Source organism: Hibiscus syriacus, unplaced genomic scaffold, assembly GCF_006381635.1.
Source record: "Hibiscus syriacus cultivar Baekdansim isolate YM2019G1 unplaced genomic scaffold, ASM638163v2 tig00000340_pilon, whole genome shotgun sequence".
NCBI lineage: Eukaryota > Viridiplantae > Streptophyta > Magnoliopsida > Malvales > Malvaceae > Hibiscus > Hibiscus syriacus.
The window spans coordinates 2803556-2829212 of NW_024061783.1; the positions used below are offsets into that span (position 1 = coordinate 2803556).

General features: G+C 36.7%; 1 pseudogene; it reads right to left on the minus strand.

Annotated features, from left to right (window-relative positions):
- Positions 1 to 1823: 1823 nt before the first annotated feature.
- Positions 1824 to 24793, minus strand: LOC120202683 (annotated as a pseudogene).
- Between the last annotated feature and the right edge of the window lie 864 nt (positions 24794 to 25657).

The window sequence follows — 25657 nt, forward strand, 5'->3', positions numbered from 1 at the left end:
GCATTCTCGTGAGTTCAAATCTACCTTTTTTTAAAGAAAAAATTGCTGGGATTTTGATCTCTCTCTCTTTTGTTTTGTTTTCTGATTTATGGGGTTTGGCCTGGTGCAGTTGGTGAGCCCAGGGACATGGCTATCAGACCTGTGCAAGAGAGGCAAGTGAGGGAGAAGAAAACTTCAAAGAAGGTATAAATTGTTTGGTTTTGGCATTTTCACAAACATGTTATGATCAAATCGTTTTGGGGGCAATGCAGAAACCAAGAGGGTTGAAGGCCATGGGAAGTGATTCTGAGAGACTGATTCATACAATTCCCAAAGGAATGAATGAATGAAGAATCAAATTCATGGGGGTATTAGGGTTTGGTCTCGGTGTTTGTTTTTTGTAGGTGGCAAAATTTGTGATTAAATTTGGAATTAATTAATTACTACATTGCAGTTCTTATATAATCTAATCCAAAAGCACATATTATGTTTCTCTTCATATCAATGCCATCTCCAAGGAGTTAAAAGGCAAAATGGTATATTTCCTATGAAATATTTAACCAGCTTAAAAATAATTCAAATTCGAGTACAGATATAAAATAAAATTTGAATAATTCAAAAAAATTAATAATTAATAGATCAATTTTTAAATTGGAATCAAGTTTCTTATCTCGACATCATATATGTATATATATATAGGATCATGTTACACGTATTAATTTTACATAGATTTAAGACGATTGAATGAGTGAAAATATATTATTGAGATTAACACTAAAAAATGAAAAAAAAATATTCACTGGAAAAAAAACATGGCGTCAATTTCAACCATCTATTTTTACACATTCAATGATCTTAAATATGTGAAAAACTAAAGAGTTTTCCATTTTGTAAGTGGATCTTAACCCTATATATATAGTCAAATATACTTTTAAAAAATTGTTTAAATTAAAATCATATAGTATCATAATATTATAAATATTTACAATTAAATTTAAATAGAAACTCGATAATTAAATTTAAACAAAAACTCGAACAATTTAACTCGAATTTTATAAATTTGACTCAATTTTTTTTTAAAAGCAGTTTAAACTATTAGAGTCATGTTTGACGTGACTTTCTAAAAGCACTTTTAGCTATAAAAAATCCATTTTAACCGCAAAATCAATGTCGAATAAATAAAAAATGAAAAAATTGTGTTTTAAAATCAATCGCAAAAGTTAAGATTTGTAGACTTTTCATTTTCCAACTTTACTTTTGAAAACAAATTATAATTTTACCTTATACTAATACATGAGTTACACTCAATTATGTATTTATATTTTATTTTAATAATTTAATATTAACATACTTAAAAACAATTATTACTTAATAATCTATTTTAATTTCTTAAATGTAAATAAAATTCATGATTTATATATTAAAATATTGATAATGAGTTATTATAAAATATATTTTTAATATAATTATATTTTTTATTTATATATATTTTTATTATAATTTAAATTTATATATTTTATATATCATAATATTAAAATATATAAAGATAATTTTATATTTTATATTTTTAATTTACAGGACAACCATATCAAACAATCAAATTTTAAACTCCACTTTTAAACATCACTTTTAAAAGTTCTTTTTTACCGCAATTTTAAAACACTTTCAAAAGTCCTACCAAACTATCCCTAAATAAAACTCGTTAATTCGATCAACTCAAAAAATTAACTCGATCGAGTGCTCACCAATGCTTACTAGAATCATACAAAAGGCACATTAAATTAAAAAGAAGATTATAAATAAATTAAAAAGTTCAAAACTGCAGCTGAAACTGTCAAACAACCCTTTTCACAGCCACTATGCTTTTCTAATTAGTAATTATTTTTTTCTATTTTGTTCATTTACATGAATGGGCCACTTACACATGCTACCTACAAATGTACAGTTAATCAATCTGTCATGACCCAATCTCCAGCAGGAACTCCTCCGTCATGTCCGGATAAAATGCATTCTGGTTTGAGAATGAGTCAACAATTTTTAACCATCCTTGCAGCTGAGAGCCCCTGCGGCACGTTTAACTGCTACATGAGATACTTCAATCAGTTTTCGACATCAAAAACACCGACAAGCCGTTCCCCAAGAGATCTGAAAATAAGACACCCCACAGGCGCACAGTTTCACGGTCAACACGAGCACCTAAAAGTTTAACCAGCATGCCCTCAACCCAAAATAAAAGCAGACCGGAGAAGCCACCGCCGATGACTACAACGGTTCCAAGATAACTGACGCTTTTGTGAATACGGAAAGAACAAATGGTGCCTCCTCCCCTGGATGTATGGTTGTAGGCACTATTGTGTAACCTTTTGGTTCAGGCTCTAAAACCATTTCACATGATATTTCTCTAGAATTAACATAATCCGTGCCACCAACTGATTCATGTAGGTAAATATTGTACGCAGCTCGACGACCACGGGTTTTGAGTATCCTCATGCCAATGTAGAACATCTGTGAGTCATGACTAGATTGATAATTCCTAAAACCAGCTGCAGTTCTTGAGAAGCTAACACCCTGAACAGTTAATGCTACCGAAGGTCAGAAATTTCTTGAAAGTAGAGAAAAGGTAGTAAACTCGATGAAGATCTGTTATATTGTTTACCTGAGTTAAGGTGATGAACACATGAATTGGATAAGAAGCATCTTGACCAGTTGCCCTCAATCGGAACTGGGGATTTTGATTCCACGAATTATAATCTTGACAGCCTCCAGCACTGTAACCTCGCCATTGTCCATGGACAGAATAACGCATCTCAGGAGGGTAGACCCGACATACGTATATTGATCTGAAGTGAATTTGGAAGTCTTGCCATGACATCCAGAATATACCATCTTTTGACTGTTCAACGGGAATCAAACAAGTCATAAAATTGAAACCCAATTGGGAAAAAAAACAAGGTCAAGATAAATGCATTTATCCAATAATTCATGCAAAGCAAAAGGAACCAACCTGAGGAACATGCTTCAGCTTGTGCCTCATCCTATCCGTCCATTCCGAAGATGAATCAGACCAGGGACCATTCCATTCAACTTCATTAGCCCAAGGGTTTCGAATTTGAACAAGCTTGTGTCCATCCACCTCTCTTACCTGGATTAAATTAATATGAATCATAACCCCTTTCGACAGTTCTTTAACAGTTACGTTGCTATGCAGAGCAAATTAAGAGGTGGCATTCCAGTGTACCTGCAGTAACGAGTACGCATGTCCTTGTACAATGCCACTGGAAGAAACATGAACATCAGAGCCAGATGGACTTCCAGCACCAAGAAGAAATCCTTCTTGTTTAAACCGCAACAACTGAGACCATAGTCTACCACTGGCAAGATCTAACTGGGCCTGGGGACTTCTCATGTCGATCTCCTCACCAGCACCTCCAGTAAGATCAACAAGCGCATCTTGAACAAGCCCACCTTCTAGTGCTTCATAAGAACCATGCAATTTTGCATACGCCTTCTCCAATATAGAAACCCATAATTCATTAGCCTTCTTGCTGGTAGCAAATGCTGGTTTGCCAGGTGATTCACATGGAATCCAGTCATCAACAACAACAGGGACCCACTCACCCTGTAGAATGTTCATAAACAGAGTATGCCCAAAGATCAATATGCTAATTATATGTTAACAAGCAACATAATAAACATCAGCAGCAACTAAATTAAAGAATCAGGAAGCAGAAACAAAATTAGGGTACAAGCTCTGGTTAAGAGATCTATATTTCTTTCTACATACAGAATGAAGATAAGCTGATCTGTTCATCAGCTTAAGGATTTATTTTGTTACCTTTTATTTACAGGGATCAATACTAATACTTAATAGATCTAGGGTTATCTTTGCTGTTCTACAATTGCATTAAGGTTTATTATTTCTTTTTTATTATCCTATTAAGTTTTGCTTTAAGGTCAAGTTTTACAAGTTTTCTATCAGGGTTGTTAATAGTTTACTAACAAACCAAGAACCTTTAAGTATGAAGCTAAGTTTATCTTCTCTTTCTGCTTCCTTCTTCAGATTAAAACCAACTGTACCCAAGTGACATCCCAGCTCCTTTACCATCTAACAGCTTTGTCAATAAAGCTGAAGTGCTTTAATTATTTGAAAGACACAGTCCCAATAGTTTTCCTCCAATTTTCAACTACTCAAGCATTGCTAGCGTGCACAAATTCAATAATTGAAATATGACCTGCAAGAACATTACCTGAATACAGAAGCGAACAGTGTAGATTCCTTCTTCATTGTACTCCGGAGTAATTATTACTTCTGGTATTCGTGAAACTTCCGTCAAAACAGCAACAGCACTCAAAAACCAACAATCACCCAATCGACCCTATTAAATTGGCAGGCAAAGACAGATGACAAAGAGAAGGACCATTAAATTAACTCTAACTGAATTCAGCAGGAAAAGACAGCAATATGGAAAATTAGGCTCATAAAAGGATAAACCTGGCAAACATCAGAAGGATTTGCAGCTCCAGAAAACAAGCATGGGAGAGAATCTGAATGAACCTTAACAATTTCAGCAGGTCTCATCCATTCCGAAACAACCTAGGTCAGAAAGCAAATATAAGGCACTAATAATGAAAATAAACACAAGAAACAGCAACAGATTAGTAAGGAAATACCTGCAGCTTTGGAGGAGGATTTTTTGGATCCATAAAAAGTGACAGATCATTTGGAGGGAACTCATTGTCAGTAAAATGCATTTCACCTCGGGCGGAGAGGGCTTCTTTGACAGCCATCTCCACAGAGAGCATCCGCTGATTAATCTCGTCTTGTGTTTCAATCCTAGGTTTCCTATACCTTCGGGCAAAAGAATCCACATGAACAACAAAACCTTCCCGTCCTGACCTCCGTTTCCTACCACTTGAATATTGACCATCCCAATCTACATCATCCCTATCATATAGGTCAACATCTGCGGGGTCACTGTCCCACTCATCAACCTGAAGCAATAAAAACAGATATAAGTATATATTTTGCTCAAATACAGAATTGTAAGACACACACGCGCGCGCACACACACACTGGAACCATAATAGAACTATACCCTTGGGGGAGAGTCTGCCCAATGCCAATTGTCCTCGGGGAAATCAATCAAGTTAAACTCAGTATAGCAAATAGATGCATGAAGAGAAGCAACTTCATCTTCATTTAAGCATCTTCCCCATAAGAAAACATCCATTATATGCATCTTAGACTCTATTCCTTCACTATCTGATCTTCCAAATGCATCCATATCAATAGGAGGCCTAACACCAACCCAAACCTCGGTTCCTTGTTCCCAAATGCCATTACCGACAGACAATGGTAAGCCAGTTTGATAGCCATCAAAACCACCATCTAAATAGCAAGTTGCCTCCCCTATATATCAGCATCAATAGTCATTGTCACAATATGCCATCTGCAAAAAATCACCACCCTTGTAAATTTGAATGCCAAAGAGGAAATACTTTGGCAGTAGATGAAGTACAGGGAAACAGCAAAATATTTTCCCAGCTCCGCACACCTCTTAGTGATAAATGACTTCATAACAGAAATCTAAAAGAGCATAAATAATGAAAAATAAACTTATATAAATAATGATCATCGTAATCTATTGTGTAAGAAAATTTGTGCAGGGAAAAACTAAAAAATATTTCTGTTAAAAGAAAACTGCCAAACCTTCCATCAGCAATACTTGTCGCACTGATGCTCCACTCCTTTGCAACAATTGTCTGTCTGTCACCCTTAGTAATCAATCTAAGTCCAACTTGTCCAGCCTCAATACCTTGTTCCGAACCCGCCACCAGAATTTCCCAGCAGAACTTTTTTTGGAATTCAGTCCCTAATAGACAAACTGGACCAGACTCTGGTTGGATCATCACAGCAATTGAAAAGCTGACCTTTTGACTTTGACACATGCTTGGATCAATTTGGCCACAGTGTCTGCCACTTGTTGCTGGTTCATCATCAAGGATACAAACAGCACCAGAAATTCCCGTCTGTTAAAAAACATTTATATTTTTACAAAATGAGAAATAATTATATCCAAAAGCAAGGATCTTAATGGTACAATTACTAACGATACACTACAAAAATCAGTATAATCCAAAGTTAGAACAAGTACAGTAGGCACCGTCTTATAATCTTGTAATTATGTCTTTCAAAGAATAAAAATCACAAGTTACAGTAGGCACATACACACATGAACTATAGATCTTAAGTTGGAAAGATGGAACCTAACTTGCACAATAATATCATAAAATCTAAAATATTCAGTTATATTAACCATCAGCACATACTTCAAACGGTGCATGTTTTAGTACATTTTCAACTATTCTTTTTTAAGAAAAGAAAGCAAAAAGAATTGAAGACGAAACAAACATGAGATATCAGACAATTAGACTTATTATATATTCACAATTTATAAATGATAATTGATTTTCTATTTCATTTTATGAGTACAGTATTTCCTCAAAATAGTATATGCATGGCATATAGGAATCATGCAAACAAAAGTGAAAAGTGAAAAAAAAATACAATAGAGGGGGGAAAATCAACAAGCTCAAAATTTACCTGATTACCTTCATCATGGTCGAATTCATGAGAAGAACATCAGAAAATACTTCTAAGAGAGAAGATTTAGTACAACTTATTGTTTTTTTTAATTTAAAGGTAGTAGACAACTACCAGAACATAACAAACATAATTATATGCAATCATACGTTCTAAACTCCTATGCTTAAAAAAAACTAACTCATTTAAGAAATAACATAGTTTTTTTTCCTTTTGAACTGGCAATTAGAATATATCAAGTATAATCATTTGTCAACTAATGTTCACTACTAGGAAATTATTCATTGTGAACTTTCAAGGAGCAAATCATGCTTACATGCAAAAGGGAAACAAGTTAAACATATAAACTCAACCTGAACTGCTCTACGAGCTAACTGAGCTATACGAATCCTATGAGCAATGCTTGAAACTCTCTCACGTGCAAAAGAATCCTCGAGAACAGAATCACCTCCTACAGCACGCACTGCAGCTGCCATGGCTGCAGCCTCCCTGTTTCCAGCATTAGGAATAGAAGAAATCAGGGAAGCTTCAATCTCCTTCCATTTACGTTCTTCCTTCTCCAAAAGGGCTTTCCTTCTCTCTTTACCTCTCCCCTCCTCTTCACGCCTCTGCATTAAGATTTCCTCTTCCATCTCTTTCTCTCTTATATAGCTATAAATTATCAACAAGAGAATTTAAAAACACAGCAGAAATGTTGAATAATGGTGTAGAGTAAATATAACATATGAAAAATGTCAAACTGTTGCTACCTCTCCTGGATGATTTCAAACTGTCTACGGTCTTCCGGCATCCATTTCTTGATTTTCATGGCACTCAGATCTGAAAACCCTATACTGTCAAGAAAAAGGTTCAAGCGCACCTCATCCTGCCACATGGTTATGAAACTATCATTGAAGTTTTAAATTGAATATCATCAAACATGAAAAGCACATAAGGCAATGACAAACCTGTACTCGTTCTGCCTGAGCAGTTAAACCAAGCAAGAGTAGCAAATAACCTCCGAACTTATCCCACATGTACACCCATTCAGTATCAATAGCCTCTTCCAAAGCTAAAATTCGGGCATGAGCACACATTTCTCTTCTGTAATCCACATCATTGGTTGGTTCATGTCTAAACCCCCTATGATATCTCATTCTATGGAAGACTGATCCAGTGACTAGTTCCTCATTTCTCAGGCGATCTCTTAATTTCATGACATCGTCTCTAGGAAGTACAAAATTCCCTCCCTTATCAAGTGTAACAGCAGGGTCTCCTACCAAAAGCGCTGCTGAACTTGCAGACCTTTGTGGAGCGGAATAGGTTCCAGACAAAGCATTTCTGGTCTGCTTGCAAACAAAACAATAACTTAATAACAAGAATAGAAAAATTAACAAAAAAAACAAACATCTTCCATGGAAGACTACTCTGACATTAAAGGGAAATAGGCAATGAACAAAGTGAATGAAACAGAATCAGTAGTAAAGACCATTAAAAATAAATAACCCCTTAACGCATAAAACCAAGAAAAGAAATAATAAGGAAGTTCTATGCATCTGCAGCCAATAAGAAAGCGGAGCAAATATATTCAACAAGAAAATGAGACCAAAACTGAAACATTAACAAACATTTAGAAAATGGCTACGAATCAAGGAAAATTATATTCAACTTCCTTGAACTGCAAAACATAAAATTTTACAAGATATCAAAAAGGAAACATCTCTTCAAGAAGTGAAACTTATTTGTAGAAACATGCTCACACACCTTCGTAGCAGATCTGGCAATTGCTTGGACAACAGTATCTTTGCTCAGAAAATGAACTGCATCTTCCACCATCTGGCAGTAATGAAAAATGAAAGTTAAAAGGTAGCATGCAAGCCGATTTAAAGAGAACAATTGACATTTCCTTTGGGCAAAACGATGCCAAAAAATGTAGCTCCAAGTTGCAGTGACAAGCACATTGACATATCAGACAGGACTCATACCTTAAGAGTTAAGCAAGGACGAGAAACAGCAAAACCAAAGGCTACAACAAGGGTTACAGCAGATACAGCAGCGCCAGCATATGGTGGATAGATTATCAAGCTAGCTACAACACCCCAGCCTTCAGTTGCAAGTGCAATCCCATACAGGACAAGAAATGCAGCACTATACACAACAGATTGCCAAAATTTCATGCCAATGTATGACTTAAACATTTAGATTCATCATTAAATTAAGCAATTATAAAAACAGATAATTAATAAACAGATGTGACTGAAGATAAATTGGAAAGCCATCAGAGAAAGAGAACAGTCTATCTTAACAAACCTGACATTCTTTCCACAGTCAGCATGAGCATCATAAACATATACGGGAAGCACTCGTGGAGAATAAACAACAATTGGAGGGGAAAGAAGAACCTAAAGAAAAGGAGTATTTTTATAAACAAAATGAAGTAGCAAGAGAATAACAAAATTTTTTATCAAGATGATAGAATATAACACACCGTTAGAGCTCTCCCAGCAAGCAGAAACAGAAATGTAAAATAACCAACAGATGCCCCAATAAAAGGTTTATCTGAAAAGTAAAGGTGAAATGGAATGATGCCAATAGTATAAGTTGTAAAGTTATGCATCAGAGCTTCAATTTTACAGATAAAGCACCAAAAAGTAAAATAGGTAGGACAGTGATCATGTTCACCTTGAAACCACCCGACAAAAAATGCTGCTAAACCCAAAAGAAAAGCAAGGAGGCAAACCAAGAACATTTGGGTCCTGGTTAAATAGAAATTGTTTGATGCCCAGTGGTGGATAACAGCGATGGCAAGAACAATCAAGAGAAGAACTAGCAGAAATGCTGCCCCGATCTGTTTGACTCAAGAAAGACAAAAGATAAGATAGGGAAATAGCTATAAAACAGTAAGCCAAATCAAGGATACCAAAATAAGCCTCACTTACCGTCCATGGTTTGATTACAACAATAACAGCAGAAATTGCAGCAAGCAATAGGAGAAGACCAATAGTAACAAATACATATACACCTCGAGAAAGCTTCCAACCATCATCTTTCCTGCATAGGAGCATGAATTGCATAGTGAAAAATAATGGTAGACAATAAGTTAAAAAGGATCACATAAACCATTGGGGCTTAAGCTTTCATGATTTGTTAAATTCAGGAAGAGTACAAACCATTTAAGTAATCCAGTGCAAAGAGATAGTAGTGCTGGAATGCACACCAATGGAAGAAAAGCAGCAAGAAAATCACCAACTGTAGGAACCTGGTCATCCCTAGACTTCACAATTTTCATGTAGGACACACCACTAAATGCGACGAGTACAGCTAACAAAATAGAAGCACCAAAAAGTGAAAGGTTAAATGGCAAGCTCTAGGAAAAGGATGAAATAGTTCTTAAATGGAAATCAAACAAAACAGCTTCAATTACAAGCCAAAAGTAAAGAGTACGAAAACAAAGAAAATGTACCTGAGAATATACTGACACAGAGAGCAGAAAAGAGAGAGAACCGGTAAGTTGCAAACCATGACATGATGGGAAGCACACCAGTAACCGCTACAGCAACTGCAGATGCCATTGCCCAGCCAATGTAATCAGATGATGCATAAGGAGAAGTAAAGTTATTTGGTTCACCAGTCCATCCCTTGTATCTTAAATCCTCTAGAGGCGTAAAAGACACTATTGCACCCAGTGCCAGTACAGAACCAATAAATACTGATACGCAAAGAGTCATAACAACCACCTGACAAGGACAGCAATGAACGTTACAGCAGAAAAAACAAATGCAATTCTACAAATTACAGCAGAAAAGAAAAGCCTATATTTAATGTGCATGATTTGAATTCATTGTAGGGAAATATTAATAATCATGTTCATCAATATGCACCGGATGCAAAGGAAGTAAAGGATATAGGGGGCAATTTTTGGAAAAAAGTTGGGAGAACCAGCTTATGACCATAATTAGATTTAAGAGGGTCAATTGAGAAGCCTGGATTCAGAAATCTAAGTCGAAACCGCTAAGTTTCAGTAATGAGATCCTTTTGTCAACCTTAGGCCATTGATGCAAGAGCATCATATACTCTACCATGTTTATTATTATACTCCATTTTATGTTAGATATTTAATTATATGTATTTCTATTTTTATTAAGTGAACATATAACTAGAATGCAATAATAAACCATAATATGGTGCTCTTGCTCAACTCAAAACTATACCAATTATATTATTATACATCCTTTTTTGACAATAATGTTAAACGCTCAACAATACGAGGTTGAGGAGAGCATCTGGTGTCAGAAGTCCAGGAGTAGGTGGATTAAGGATGGGGACAGAAATACGAGGTTCTTTCACTTGAGTGCTTTGACAAGGAACATGATCAACACTATTCATTCATTGAAAATTAAGGGAGAATTTATCTCGAACTCGGGAAAAATTAGAAGCAGTGTGTTCAATTTCTTCAAGACGGCGTACAACACTAATTCAGCAATGGAGGTTGAGGGCCTAAATATAGACTTTGCACAACTTTCTGCAATTCAGAGTGCATCTTTGGAGGTGGAATTCTCTGAGCAAGAAGTGTGGCAAGTAATCTCTTCTTCGGATAGTGCAAAAGCCCTTGGCCCGGATGGTTTTACCATGGGTTTTTATAAGAAATATTGGGAAAATCTTAAGGAGAAGATCATGGAGTTTTTCTCTGATTTCTATCAAGGTAAGTCATGAGAGCATGGAGTCAATCATGCGTTTATAACCTTGATTCCTAAGAAAGGTACTCCCGAGAGCATTGAAGATTATAGACCCATTAGTCTTGTGGGCAGCTTGTACAAAATCCTCTCAAAAGTTCTATCAAAAAGACTTATTTCTTGTATCAAGGATATCATTAGTCCGTCTCAGTTCGCTTTTATTCCGGGCAGACAATTGTTGGACTGTGCATTTTTAGCTAATGAAGGAATTGATTATTGGAGGAAGCAAGGACTTAAAGGGGTTGTTTTCAAAGTGGATTTCAGTAGAGCTTACGATACAGTTGAATGGAAGATTCTTCAAAGGCTAATGAAGGAGATGGGGTTTGGAGAGAGGTGGTGTTCTTGGATCTCACAATGTATCTCTACAGCTTCTATTTCGGTTCTAGTGAATGGGTCTCCTATTAAGGAGTTTTCTATTGCTAAAGGCTTGAGGCAAGGGTGTAGCCTTTCTCCTCTTTTGTTCAATTTGGTCGGGGAATTACTTCATAGGATGTTGACTAAAGCAATGGATTTGGGTCTGTTCGAAGGTTTCTCCTTTGGTAAAAATCAAAATTCATTCTCTTTGTGCCATCTTCAGTTTGCAGATGACTTAATTATTTTTTGCCGAGCATCAATTACGCAGATTAAGAATGTTAGAAGAATTTTGAGGATTTTCAGCTTAATGACGGGGCTCCATCTAAACTTAGCCAAAAGTAAACTTTTCGGAATTAATGTGGAGAATGACATCCTTGAAGATTGGGCTAAGGAGATTGGTTGTTCTATTGGTTCATTTCCCACGGAATACTTAGGCCTTCCTTTGGGGGCGAAAACGAATTCGGAGAAGTTATGGGATCCGGTTATTGTCAACTTTAATAAGAAATTGGCGGGTTGGAAAGTTGCTTCTTTATCTATGGCTGGTAGATTGGTATTAATAAAGTCGGTGTTGTCATCTTTACCTATTTTTTAACTTTCTATTTTTAAGATGCCTTCTTCTATTTGTCAGAGGTTAAATTCATTGATGTCGGATTTTTTATGGGGGAGTAGGGGCGACAAGAAGAGAATGCACTGGGTGCGCTGGGACTATGTATGTAAGCCGTTGAGTGGAGGAGGATTGGGAGTGGTGGATTTGAAGGTTACAAATCGAGCGTTGTTGGGCAAGTGGGTTTGGAAGTTTGCCAATGACAAGAATTCGATGTGGAAGAAACTATTATGTAGCAAACACAATGTGAGCTGTCAATCCATGGATATTAATAGAGCTTGCTTTCGTAAAGACTCTTGGATATGGAGGGGAATTGTGAATAACAATTTAAAGGAGGATGTCATTAGAGGTTGCCTTAGATCTCATGCTAAGCTTCAAATAGGTAATGGTAAATCTATTTCTTTTTGGAGTGATACGTGGATAGGGGATTTCCCTTTAAAACTTTGGTTTCCTAGAATATATGCCCTTTCTTCAAATAAATTGGGTATGGTAGCTGATTTTGGGAGTTTCGATTCGTCTGGATGGGTTTGGAATATCAAGACCAGGAGGAACCTTTGTGATTGGGAGGTTGAGCAGTTCGTTGAGTTGTTGAACACCCTAAAAAATATTAAACTAATGGAGCCTTTGGAAGACTGTTTGTTGTGGGTTGGTTCGGGTGATGGGCAGTTTTCTGTTAAAGCGTGCAGGAATGCTCTGTTTGTTCCTCTTAAGGACTCAGTTCAGTGGGAAAAAGTCGTCTGGCAGGGTTTAGTTCCTCCTCGAGTGGAGACTTTCCTTTGGCAATTGTCACATCAAAAAGTAGCTGTGAGAGTGGAGTTGTTGAGAAGGGGGGTTGATTTAGGGGAGAACATTCTCTGCCCGTTTTGTAATCAAGGGGCTGAATCTATTCAGCATCTATTTATTCATTGTCCTGTATCTTGGGAACTATGGATGAAAATTATTGGGTATTGGGGTATTCGGCTTGCTCTGCCGCAAGACCCTCCTAATTTACTCAGTTCATGGGCCGAATTGAGGCCATATTCTACTATATGGAAGTTTATTCCAGGGGCAGTTTTTTGGTCCATTTGGAAGTTAAGGAATGAGATCATCTTCGACAAAGGAAAGTTGGACAGTATCTCTTTGTTTTTCACGGTTCGATTCAGAGTAGCTAAGTGGTTTGTAGCCAAGTATCCACTTTTTTCAACTCAGTTTGATTTCTTAATTGGGGACCCCTCTGTGGCTAACAACCTTTCAGACTCTAAGGTTTTGGACAGTAGTGTGGTCTGCTGGATTCCTCCTCCACTGGATTTCTTTAAGATGAATGTGGACGGGGCGGTGAGTAGTGTGGGGATGGTGGCAGGTATTGGGGGAATTCTAAGGGACTGGAATTGGGTTGTTTTGTCTTCATTTTCAGTAAATGCAGGTCCTAATACTCCTATCCTAGCAGAATTGAAGGCTATCAAGAAAGGCATTGACATCTTTGTTTCATCTGTATGGGCTTCGAAGGGTAGGCTCATTATTGAAAGTGATTCAATGACAGTAGTGGATTGGATTAAAGATCAGAGTTCAGTCCCTATTTACTTGTCTAATTTTGTGAAGGAGATTGCGTCTGTTGTTTCTGGAAATCAGTTCATTATCAGGTGGATTCCTAGGTGTTGTAATTGTGAGGCGGACAAGCTAGCGAAGGAGGGGATTGGATGATTGTACTGCTTTTAGTTGGTTTGTATATCTTTGAGGGGAGGTCTTGCAGGAGTGTATCAAGTCTTATGTATTTTTGTAGGAGTGTTTTTAAATTTTATGTAATTGTATTATCATTAATAAAATGATGTACTCTTTTCCTCCTTCCACTAAAGGGTCCTTGCCTTAGGGCAGTGGACGTCTTAGAGGGAGGTTTTTAATGAGGCATCCTATTCCTATAAAAAAAAAAGTTAAACGCTCAACAATTATATTTTTATTTAAGTGGTCATATAATTAGCATGCAGTCACTTGATGACTTGAATTGCAAGCAGGATTAAGCTTCTGTAACCCTAGTAGTATTAACAGTCTTTTCAATACATTAGGCAGCATTAATATAATCACGCCGTCCTTCGCTACTTTCCGACCACCGTTTGAAGCCGTTTTTCCCTGGAAAGAGCGCTGACTCACGGTGATTCCAAATCTACCCTTAGATTTGCGATTGGGACTTTCAATCGACGCAGATCTTCTCGTGATCCTCCGTCGGTTTTCGCTGCTTCCCGTCAACCGTGGTTGTCTCAGCCTCACCACTGGACTCTGCTTCTTCTCGCGTATAAACCCCCTATCCTAACGTTGAGTTTCGATTCTTCTCTTCTGTAATTTCCAGTGTACTGGTTCGGTAAATACCTATTCTTCAAACTTTTAGTTTTTCCAATACATCCCTTTCCAGCTACACAGTTCTCTCCATGGAATCCTATCGCCCGCCTCAGTCCAGGCGAACTCGTGGGGTCGCTGCAATAGCCAAAGGAGGTGCAGACGCTGTGAAACCCACTAGTACCCCTTCTGGACCCGTCGACGCAATCTCTCTTTCCTATTCCGACAAGGAAAAACATGAGAGGGAGGACGAAAAGGAGAGAACAAAGCTCCGGAAAAGGAACAGGCGAGCCTACACCAGACGTATGCTGGCCGAATTGAGGCAGTTCGGTAATTTCCATCTCTCCGAGCGTTCTAATATGAACGATGTACTAGCCGCCTTGGCCCGTGAGGCAGGCTGGACAGTTGAGGCCGATGGCACTACCTACAAGCACTCACCTTCGTCCCATAACCAGCAAAATTTAAGAGTATATTTAGGGAGGTCGGGTGAAAGTCCTATATCAACCGGGCGTTTGAAAAAGTGCTCTGTTAAAGCTACTTCAGATTGTCAACCACATGTTGAACTGAGGACAATGGAATGTCTTCTTCTCAAGGAGGGAAACAAAAGGTCGGAAAGAATTATGTAGTACGGGCATCATCAACTTTTGTTATCGCTGATTTTGATCATGATAGAACTAAGGAGAGCACCACGAAAGGGTACTCCTATGAAAAGTTTTCCGAAGTAACGAAAAAGAGAAGAAATGGGTTTCAAAATTGGTCGAAGGATGATCATCCAAGAATCGGAAATGGGATTAGAAATGGTTGTTACACGATTTTTATCGATAACTTTCCAGAGACGATCCATTGGAAGAGACTTGGGTCTATTTTTGGTTCTCATGGCCAAGTTATTGATGCCTTCATTCCTAAGAAAAGAAATTCGAAAGGGGTCCGTTTTGGGTTTATTCGCTATGCAACAATTGAAGAAGTCAGGATAGCGATATCATAGATGAATGGTAATTATATATACGGTAGCAAAGTTAGAGTCTCTTTGGCTAAATATAAACCCCGACAATCTTTCTGGAGGAAGTCCTCGACAATTGTTCATAGCAAGTCTGCGAGGGAAGATATTTCGAGGAATAAACTTTTTGAAGTTGAGGGCGTAGTCGACGAAGATAAACTATAAGTGTTGAGCAACTGTCTTGTGGGGTGGTGCAAGAACTTTATAAAACTTGGCAATCTTGCTAACCAAATACAAGCCAAAGGATTAGTTGGTTTCACGCTAATGAGAGTTGTTGGTAATGTAGTTCTCATGGTTTTTGAAGACTCTGATTCGTTGAGAAGCGTGAAGGATGATAAGTTAGAGACGCTTTTAGAATGGTTTTCCAGAGTGGAAACTTGGTCAGAGAGCCTAGCGGTAGAGTGTCGGGGCGTGTGGTTAGTTTGCGAAGGTATCCCTTTTCACGCTTGGAATTGGGATACTTTCAAAAACATTGCAACTAAGTGGGGCAAGTTAATAGCAATTGACAACAATTGTGAGTTTCCATCGTCTTTTGATCGGGCTAAAATTCAAATACTCACAAATGCTAAAGGGAGAATTGATGAGTTGTTGGAGTTGAAGGTCGGTGATAATTTATTCAATGTCTGGGTGCATGAAGTTGATCCTTCCTTCAAACCTAATTCTTGGGTCCCTGAAGATTGCGATATTTCTTTAGATCTTGTTCCTCCTTTTGGATCGTGATTGTTCGGCGGTTGTATTCAGAGGTGTTTTCTAGTTTGGGGTGGTAATTGTTGGTTTTTATTTTGCCATGTTAACTCACATCTTGAGGTGTATTTTAGAAATAAGGTTATTGTCTTAGGGGCTTTTTGTTTGAAGATGTAAGATTTCTAGGTGATATGGTTTGTATTGGTGTATATTTCCCGTATGAGGGATCGATGTAACCACATGTACTTGGTCTACTATTTAATAAACTATGAGGCACTCTTTTCTTCCTTCCTATGTTCTTCTACATACTTCTAAGTATGTGGAAGAATACAAAGGGTGTTTTTAATGAGACCTCCAACTTCTATAAAAAAAATATAGTGTTCTTGTTCCAACTTCAATTTTGCATCAATTTTAGCATTTATTATGGTGTCTAGCAACAGCTTTTGTTCTATTTCATTGTTTGTGTTTCTGCACTACTGCTATCCTATTAAATTTTATAGTTTTTTTATATTTTCCCCAACAATAGCACCAAAATAATTACAAGCAGAAAACCTATAGACTGATCATATGCCAAAAGCTACAAAACTGAAAGAACGACAGAGTTAAATCCATAAAATCAAAAAAAATGAAGGTAAATTGAAAGATGACCGATGACTCTGAATTAAGGATAGGAACTAAATGTTGTCAGAAAGAACAAAAGAGAAGGGGCAGAACAAACCTCCTTTGTCCCAGAAGGTCGATGATTTCCAGCAAAATTTGTACACTGAACTTGTGGAACCCAAAATTGGTAGCCATTGCGGATCCATATAGGAATTGCAACAGAGAGACAGGCTACCATGAGAGGCACCGTCAAGGACAATCCAAGAAGCACCGATGACTTGCTGCAGAAAGAAAACAGATCTTAGTACCTGACATGCAATTAACCTGACAGCACAGTAATAATTGTAGCAATAGTATAAAATAAATTATTAATATGCAATAGATAAAAAGGATGATAACAACAAAGGGAACATTCTTAACAAGCATGTTTAAGTAGTAGAAAGTATCAACCCAAGGGAACCCAAATACTACGCATTCTTAACTCCATGTCACAATGAACTAAAAATACAAAACTGGGGTTGGCTAATGTAACAATGATGGAATGAATCAAGGCTATTCAAAACATGACAAATAAAGGTTCAAAGGAAATATAGACATCTGACAACTTAGTATTTCATTTTAACATATGAGCAAACACAAAAGAATTGAAAAATAGAGAAGATAAAAGAAGGAACCCCACATTTGGATGATCCTAAAGAAATAAAAAAATTAAACAACCCAGCAGTTTTAAATTACTCATTGACACTACAGCAGCCTTTACGTAGATAAATGAATTGGAGATGGAAGAGGACACTGAAGCAGAGGAAACTAAAGTAAATGTTTTTTTATGAGTGAAAAAAGAATCATACATCACATAACAATTCTAGCACAGTACAGCTGAATGCTTGGAACCACAATAAAATCGTTCAACAGAATCTAAAAATCGTGAATAAGACATCAAATTATTATCACTGCACACATTTTATGTCACAGAAATTGCCATTACCAGGAAATTGAGAACAGTTGAACCAAAGAAAAAATGCAATGGAAAGAATTAATTAATGCATGCTTAAAATAGATCATACCTCAAAAAAGAAAGCAGCAGTCCTACGGAAGTGCTGAGCAGCCAAGCAACAAAGCCATACTGAACAAAGTAAAGAAAGGGGGGCAGATGGAAGCAAAGCAGACACGAAATTATTATGACTAAAAGAAAGAAAGGAATCATGTAAAATAATGGAAAAAACACCAGTTAATACCAGAAATGGTAATCAAACATTGAATGTCATTACAAAATTAATGGCCACAATACACTTAAGCCAAAGGAATCTATAGTTAGTTCTTGCTAAGAGACTTATTAAAAGATAAGGGAAGAAGATTAAATTGAAGACAGCTGCAGCATAAAATTCATTTATTGCTAGCACAAGATAAGTTCCACAACTTTCTGTTTCAAGATTTCATTTATGCCCACTCAAGAAAAGGAATGAAGGATGCACAAATAAAATATAAATGTGCAGCTCTGTAACATGAGAACACTTCAAATATATGGTTATCCACCAGCACTGAAGTGCTGTGAAAACCATCTACTTTTGTTAACCTTAATATGTGTAATTATGAACACATGTAACTCTCCTCGAAAAAGATAAATAGACTATCAATTATAAGTAACGGGAGATTTCAGGGGTTTGGGAGCTCACCCAAATGCTTAGACTCAATTAGAAAGCACGGTCAAATGAAACCATTGGATGTGGAAAGTAGGAGGCCTATTGGACCCTGTTTTCATATAAGCCTTTTCTAGAAATGTACATTACTGATATTGACAACTCAGGGCAAGGAAAGTACCAGAAAATCAACCTGGGGATTGTCACCTCCTGAAACTACTGAAATGTTCCTCCATGAAAGCATAGGAGGAAACATACACTACTATATTTTAGGAAAACACTAAAGATATATTTGGAACACTAGTAAAAATAAAAAAATTGAACCAATGGAACCTTTAAAATATAGAACATCTTAATACTAAACAAATAAGCCAATTGTTATGAAAATAACTACAATCCTAACCGGCAATTTGGAGCCAACTAATTGCAAAAGACTGCATGAAAAAGTTAGAAAAATCGCAATAAATTCTCAAAGGAATCCTCCACAAAAAATAATAGAGAAATAAAATCAAGGAAAAACTCATATTAGCTTTCAAATTCAACCTGAAACCAAATCACAATTTCATGTAGGAACATCCAGTATAAACTTGAGAAAAGCAGTATACCCTGCGAGGTTTCGGTGTCAAGGGTGTTTCTTCTCCTTGAAGTGAACGAATAAACGCCATGATTGAACAGACAACAGGAGATAAAAGCAGTACCGCAAAGCCAAATTCAAACTGCAAGAGACACACACAGAATCTCCACATTAGCAAATATAAGGCAATGAAAACTCTAACACAATGTCGATTTACAATTATTGAAGTGCTAAAAACGTGTACATCAATAAGGGCACTACCGAGTGTTATCAAATAAAATAAGCAACATCCCAGAAAAAGAAAGGCCCGCTTACTTGCTGATGTGTAGCATTTATAATTTTGATTGTCTTTGGACGAAAAATTGCCACAATGATTGTTTCTATGATAAAGACAAAACTAAATAGCACCCATGCACGTTCCGGAGTACTTGCTATATGATGCAAAACAAGTCTGGAGAACTTCAGCCACTTTTCAAGCCCTTGGAGTCTTAATTCTTCTGACAGGGAGATTTGATTGGGCATAGCATTATCAACACTATTGGAATCGACAATTGTGATATCAGTATTGTCTCGATGATCCCTATCTGCATCCAAGCTACTCCTCTGCAGTAATGCAAGTATAGTTGGATCCAAGCTCTTCTCTTTCAACATCATGGCAAAATTAGGATCCAATCCTTTATCTTGCAATAAACTAGTCAACTCCCGATTACCATGTCTTGCACTCCTTTTCAACATCGATGTAATCCTAGGGTCACTCAACCTTTCTTGAAATGCAAGAGCTAAATTCAAATCTAACATTTGTTGATTAGCTGAAGTTGATGTACTAGACTCACAACCTTGGCTATCATGACCACTACTGGAGCAAACCACAAGAGAGCCATTGGGGTCAATTATTTTCTCTAATGTTACCATTTCATGCTCTTGGACCGAGCGATGAGAACTGCTATGCAATGCTAAACTTGGTCTTCCACTGTCTACACTCTTATCGCTATTTATCCCCTCTTGAAAGCTAGAAGTTGGATACATAACAAGACTATTCCAATTATTAGCATCAGCAGAGCAATGTACCATACTCTGGCTATTATCTTCAATAATATTAGTAAAATGGCCTGCTTCGGCACTACTACTGCGTTTCACACTTGAGCCACAACCATCAGATGAACCAGAAGAACTATTTTGCTCCTTCCTACGGAAACCTTCCCTCAGACGAATCATTGTGCTCTGCAACGCATCTCTTCGAGCAGCTAACGGGTTTGTAGCTGAAAAATGGCGAGAAACTGCAGCACCTAATAAGACAGAAGCTACAACTGCATAGCTAATACAATGCCCCAAGTACCTGAAGAAATTTTAAAAGGACCAAGAAAGAGAGATCAACTATCACAATGCAACAGTAACAAAACCAGCAATACTAGAATCATGTGGGAATCTAGAACAAACCAATAATGTACTCCAAAGCAAATGAGAAAAACCCGTGAAGTTCCAGCAACAAAAAGTGCAACAACACGACTTTTAAGAAGCTGAAACCCATACAAGCATGCTCCCATGTTCCAATCTACAGGGCAAAAAATTAAAAGAAACTGAATTTGCATGACAGATATATGAATGTTGTAACAGGATATCAACATAAACTGCTAAAATAATATTGGCACACTAATTATTAGCATACCGAGAATTATAACAGCAGCAGAAGTAATAGCCCCAAGCCAATGTGCATCCTTCGCTGTCAGACCATATAGAATAGAGTAGACAAGAAGAACAAGAAGGGAGCCAAGGTAAAGAAGTCCAAGATGTGAAGCCCTACGAAGAAAAAGAAAAATCCAAGGAACACAGTACAGTACGAAAGTAAGTTCTTGAAGAATATAAAGCTTTTCCCATAAACAGATTGAGGAGGCACAAAAAGATATTAGGATTTGAAACTGTATATGTAATAGGCTCGTGAAGCATTCACTTAGACTACCAAGAAAAAAATGAGAACTTGAACAATTAGTCAATTACATACTATATTCCGATAAAAGAGAGATGGAGAAAAACTTTAAAAAATTGAAAACATATAAGCATAGTGGGAGGTATGTATAACCTGCCATACAGAAAACATATTTTACTGCACAAAGATATCTAAAAGGATTATTTAGAATCATGGATATTCAAGACTATCACAGATCATGGCATATAACAAGAGATGTTAATTACTCTGCACTTATACATAAAAACCTACCATCTGGAAACATTTCATACAATGCCAAAATTGAAGATTGAATATATTCGAGAGTGACCCTATTTCCATGCATGTTATGTGTGCAGGCAGGTAACAGTAAATTTTTACTCATAAGCGTTGAAGAAGGAAAAGTATGGAGATAAATATGGTCACCCCGAGTATTAATACAAACACGTCAAATGAACTGGTTTTACCTACTGAATTTCAGACCAGAGTACCAAAGCAAACACACTAAAATGGTTTTACCTATTGAACTCCCGAGGATATAACTCGTTTGGATCTGGCGGTTCTGGTAAACAAGAAATGGTACCCATTTCTACACTATCAGAGTATGCAAATTTATATGCCCGCCGAACATACTCATCCACATCCAAGCCATTTCCTACGCAAGATGATGAAGGGAAAGTCAAAGTACAGTCACTTACAAATCTAAACCAGAAAATAGAAAAATAAAATCATCCAACTGATCTGATACAGAAGCAAGACTAATGTCCTGGAACTTGCATATGATACCCATCACATTAGTTCCATATCAACTGATCTAGTATAGAAGCAAGATTAATGTCATGGAACTTGCAGATGATACCACCACACTCTAGTTCCTTGTGGAACGAAGAAATGAAATGACACAATAGGGGTCATGATAGCATTACAACAAAGATTACCATTGAAGACCATGCGGCAGATAAAAAGCATATTGATTGCTAAGGCAATTGCTGATACACCAAAGAAAAATCCAGAAGGAGAATATCGCTCAGACGCACTGGAACCAGCCGTAACATACACAGCACAAAGTTCATATGCACAAAGCAGAGCAACAGCCAGCAGAAGTAGAAAAGCAACAGCCCCTATCAGAGCAGAAAGAAGACAAATATGAGATACAGGAAAATAAAATAAAATAATCACTAATAGATAGAAATTACAGAAGATAGTTAAATTACAATCAAGAGCACCTATTTAGACAAAAACATAGTATCCTTAAACAACAACAAAGAATCTCAGCACCTCTTTCCTTAAAATGTTGCTTATGGTAGATACTCCCTCCATCTCCCTCCTAATAAACCACAATAATTTTCTTTTTCCCAGAGTTTTTGCAAGCTATTTTTATGTTAACTTCTACCAGAAATAAATACTTATTAAGTCACTACTCAGTTAATGTCCATTTGGTGCAACTGGAACTAAAGTAAACAAGAATGAAGAAATGTTCTCCGAAAACCGCTATTGGAAGAAACCTATTTTAAAAATGAAGAAAAATATTTTATCTATTAGAAAATATTACTAAAACAAACATCGGTGTCTCATTGCAGTTCTTTTCTAGTTTAAAGCTTCAGTTTTAACCTACAAAAGTTCAATTTCAGCTTTACTAAAATTAATGTTTAGGTTGAAAGCCCAAGTTTGACAAAGCTTTATTACCCTAGTGCACATAACTGACATAAGTAGCCACCCCAGAACATAGGCCAAAAAGTCACCGAAGAAGTTGAAGTAGTTTTCTAGTTCAAAATGGAGAACGCCCATTGTGCTTAAATAGCAAATGTCATAGTCAGTGTCAAATGGAAAATGTATATTTCAAGACAAATCTTCACCCGCTGGCAGCTAACAAGATCTTGCACTAAACATAAATGAACAAACCTTGCTACAATCTCTGTCGTTAGATACACTCAAAAATGCATACAGCAAAGCTATTCCATTCTAATCAAAACTAAGCAAAGGTGTAAATTTCATGGTTTTAATCATATAGCAGTCCTTTAATACCATTAACACGCTCTTTTTTCTTCAAGAAATAAGCTTTGGGCTGACATAGTTGAACTGTTTACTCGTGAGCCTAGAAGAAGCCAACTCAAACAGCATTACGGAAAGGGGATAAAGCCCATAAAATAAAAAGGTTGAGGCAGGGTCATAAGGGAAATGGGAAACTAAGGAGACCAAAGACCCAGTAAGGGTCACAATCAAGGGCCATGAGAAAAGGTACCATTGTGAAATACTTCCTCCGAAAATTACAAATTTCAGTATAATCTACTTCACTAGTCATTACTTGCATAGTTTAAGAACTACTCCTTCCCTTGGAGAAAAAGATCTTAAAATATACTTCAGCAGAGCCAACGTCTTCTATCAATACTGATTTTGTTGCCAATGAATTTTATCTCCACTTGTTAGCTCATGGACTTTTAATATGTTCTTCAAAATCTAGACGGAAAGCCCTTTATTTTCCTTCAGCACAGATAGGTGAACTCATGGACTAAATGTGATTAATTAAAATTCCATCCCTATTTCCAAATAAAGAACCATCACAAGGCTTCAAAATAAATTTCAGCCATTCGGAAATAAAATGACTGGGAAAAAATCTGTGTCCTTCTAAAAGGAAAAAAGTATATCACATAGTTAAAGAAGTAAGAAAAACAAAAGGAAAGAGGTCATTCAGACACATACTTGAGCTTTTCCATCGAGTCCTCCACCACAGCATTATTGAATAGAATGCCAATAATAGAGCAATACCAGCCATTATTACAGCCAACCCAACAATATCTCGGCCTAATATTATGATTAGCCAGCATCCCCACATGACAAGCACCAAAACTGGAGATAAAACAACCACCCATGCAGACAAAGATAAAAGAGCACATAGCATACCCAGCTGGGGTCCCTGTAAGATACTCGGCCATTTTCGTGCAAAAATCCAACTGAAAAGAGAATGAAAATCAATCATTGAAAATTAAAAAAGAAAAATGACATTCACTCAACCCACCCACCCACCGCAACCAAGGGAAAGAAATGGAGCGAGCACACATGTATTTCAAGTGGTAAGAAAAAAAACCATTCAGGCTATGCAAAGCAGCAATTACATTCAGTTTTTCTTATTAGAAAGTTTTTAGAGGATTGATCCACCAAGAGAATCAAAGAGAAACAACAAACATGCACTGAAACAGTTTCTGGAAGAACGAGTAAAACACCAAACAGAAATATGGTTTACAATATAACCGTTCCAACTTCTTCGCACCCACAAAGGCAGTCTTTACCAAAATGGCATATACCAACCAAATCGTAACTGACAAAAAGTTGTATAAACGACTTTTTTCTGTATTTGGCAATAATTAGTTATTCGAATTGCCAGAAACAACTAAAAAAAATTTGAATCATAAACCACATGTACCGGTGATATGTGTAAACCATATTAGTAATGATGTCAACAGAGCACGGGTTAGTAATAAGCATCATAGACAAACTGTCAATTTGATGTAAATGAAATTACAGCAAAGATCTCATCTGTGTATGATCAAAGTCACAATGCATTAATAACAATTCATTTATATAACTATAAAACAAAAAATGCAGCTGTATTGAAGCACAATTATGATGTGAGCAACTATATCAATAGCAAAATTAAAGGTTGGAAATATTAGATGCAATACCTATAAATCCTCCATGGGCGCCAATTGACAGACCAGAGAATGGAAAATGAACCTAAACCCAGAACTGCAAAAAGAATCCCAGAAATCAAACACGCCAGCTCAACCCCGTCACCTTCCATGGCTTCCTTCTCTCACCTTCAAACCACAAGCAAATCCCATTTTTACATTTCAAACACATAGCTTGAAAAAACATTAGAATAAACAACTAAAGGAAAAAAATCGTAACCCATAACAAAGAACAGTGAAGAAGAAATGGGGTTTTACCTACTTAAGTGAAGCAGGCGTAATGGGCAGTGGCATGGCGGCAAATTTAGGTGAAAGGGGCGAGTTTCGGGCATGGAATTGTGGGTGTTCAGCTAGGGCAAACAAGTCATTTTGCAGCGAACTGGGATTGAGACTGAAGCTGAAGCTGAAGAAGAAGAAAGGCGATAAGTGGATTAGGGTTTGGTTTTTTTAATCTCTGGTTTTGGGAAATTTAGGAAAGATTAAAAAGTTGCAGATGAAGACACAAGGAAGCGAAGAAAGAAAAGAGTAAAGTTCAAAACCCTACAGCACTCTCTCCTCTGCTCTCCGGTATGTCAACTGTGAACTCTCTCAAGTCAAAAATAAATATATTTTTTTAAAAAACTATACTTTTAATAACAAAACAAAAAAGCAGCAGGCCTTGTGTAAGAGAGAGAATAAATAATGGAGGAAAAACAACCAAAAAATCATAGGCGAGGTATGCGGTAATAAAAATATGAGGGAAAACAAACATTTATTCCCTAAATTTGACCATTTCTTTCAATTTGGTCTCTAAATTCTTGTGTAATAATATTTTATTTTCTCTTTGTAATTGATTTAGAAGATTTATCTTTGGTAAACTATTGATCAATAATAATTTTAAGAATTTTAATTTTATAAATGTTAGATTTTAATCGTGATTATTATAGATTAAATAATTAATTTTATCTTAACCGTATAACAATGAAATGCTAACAGAA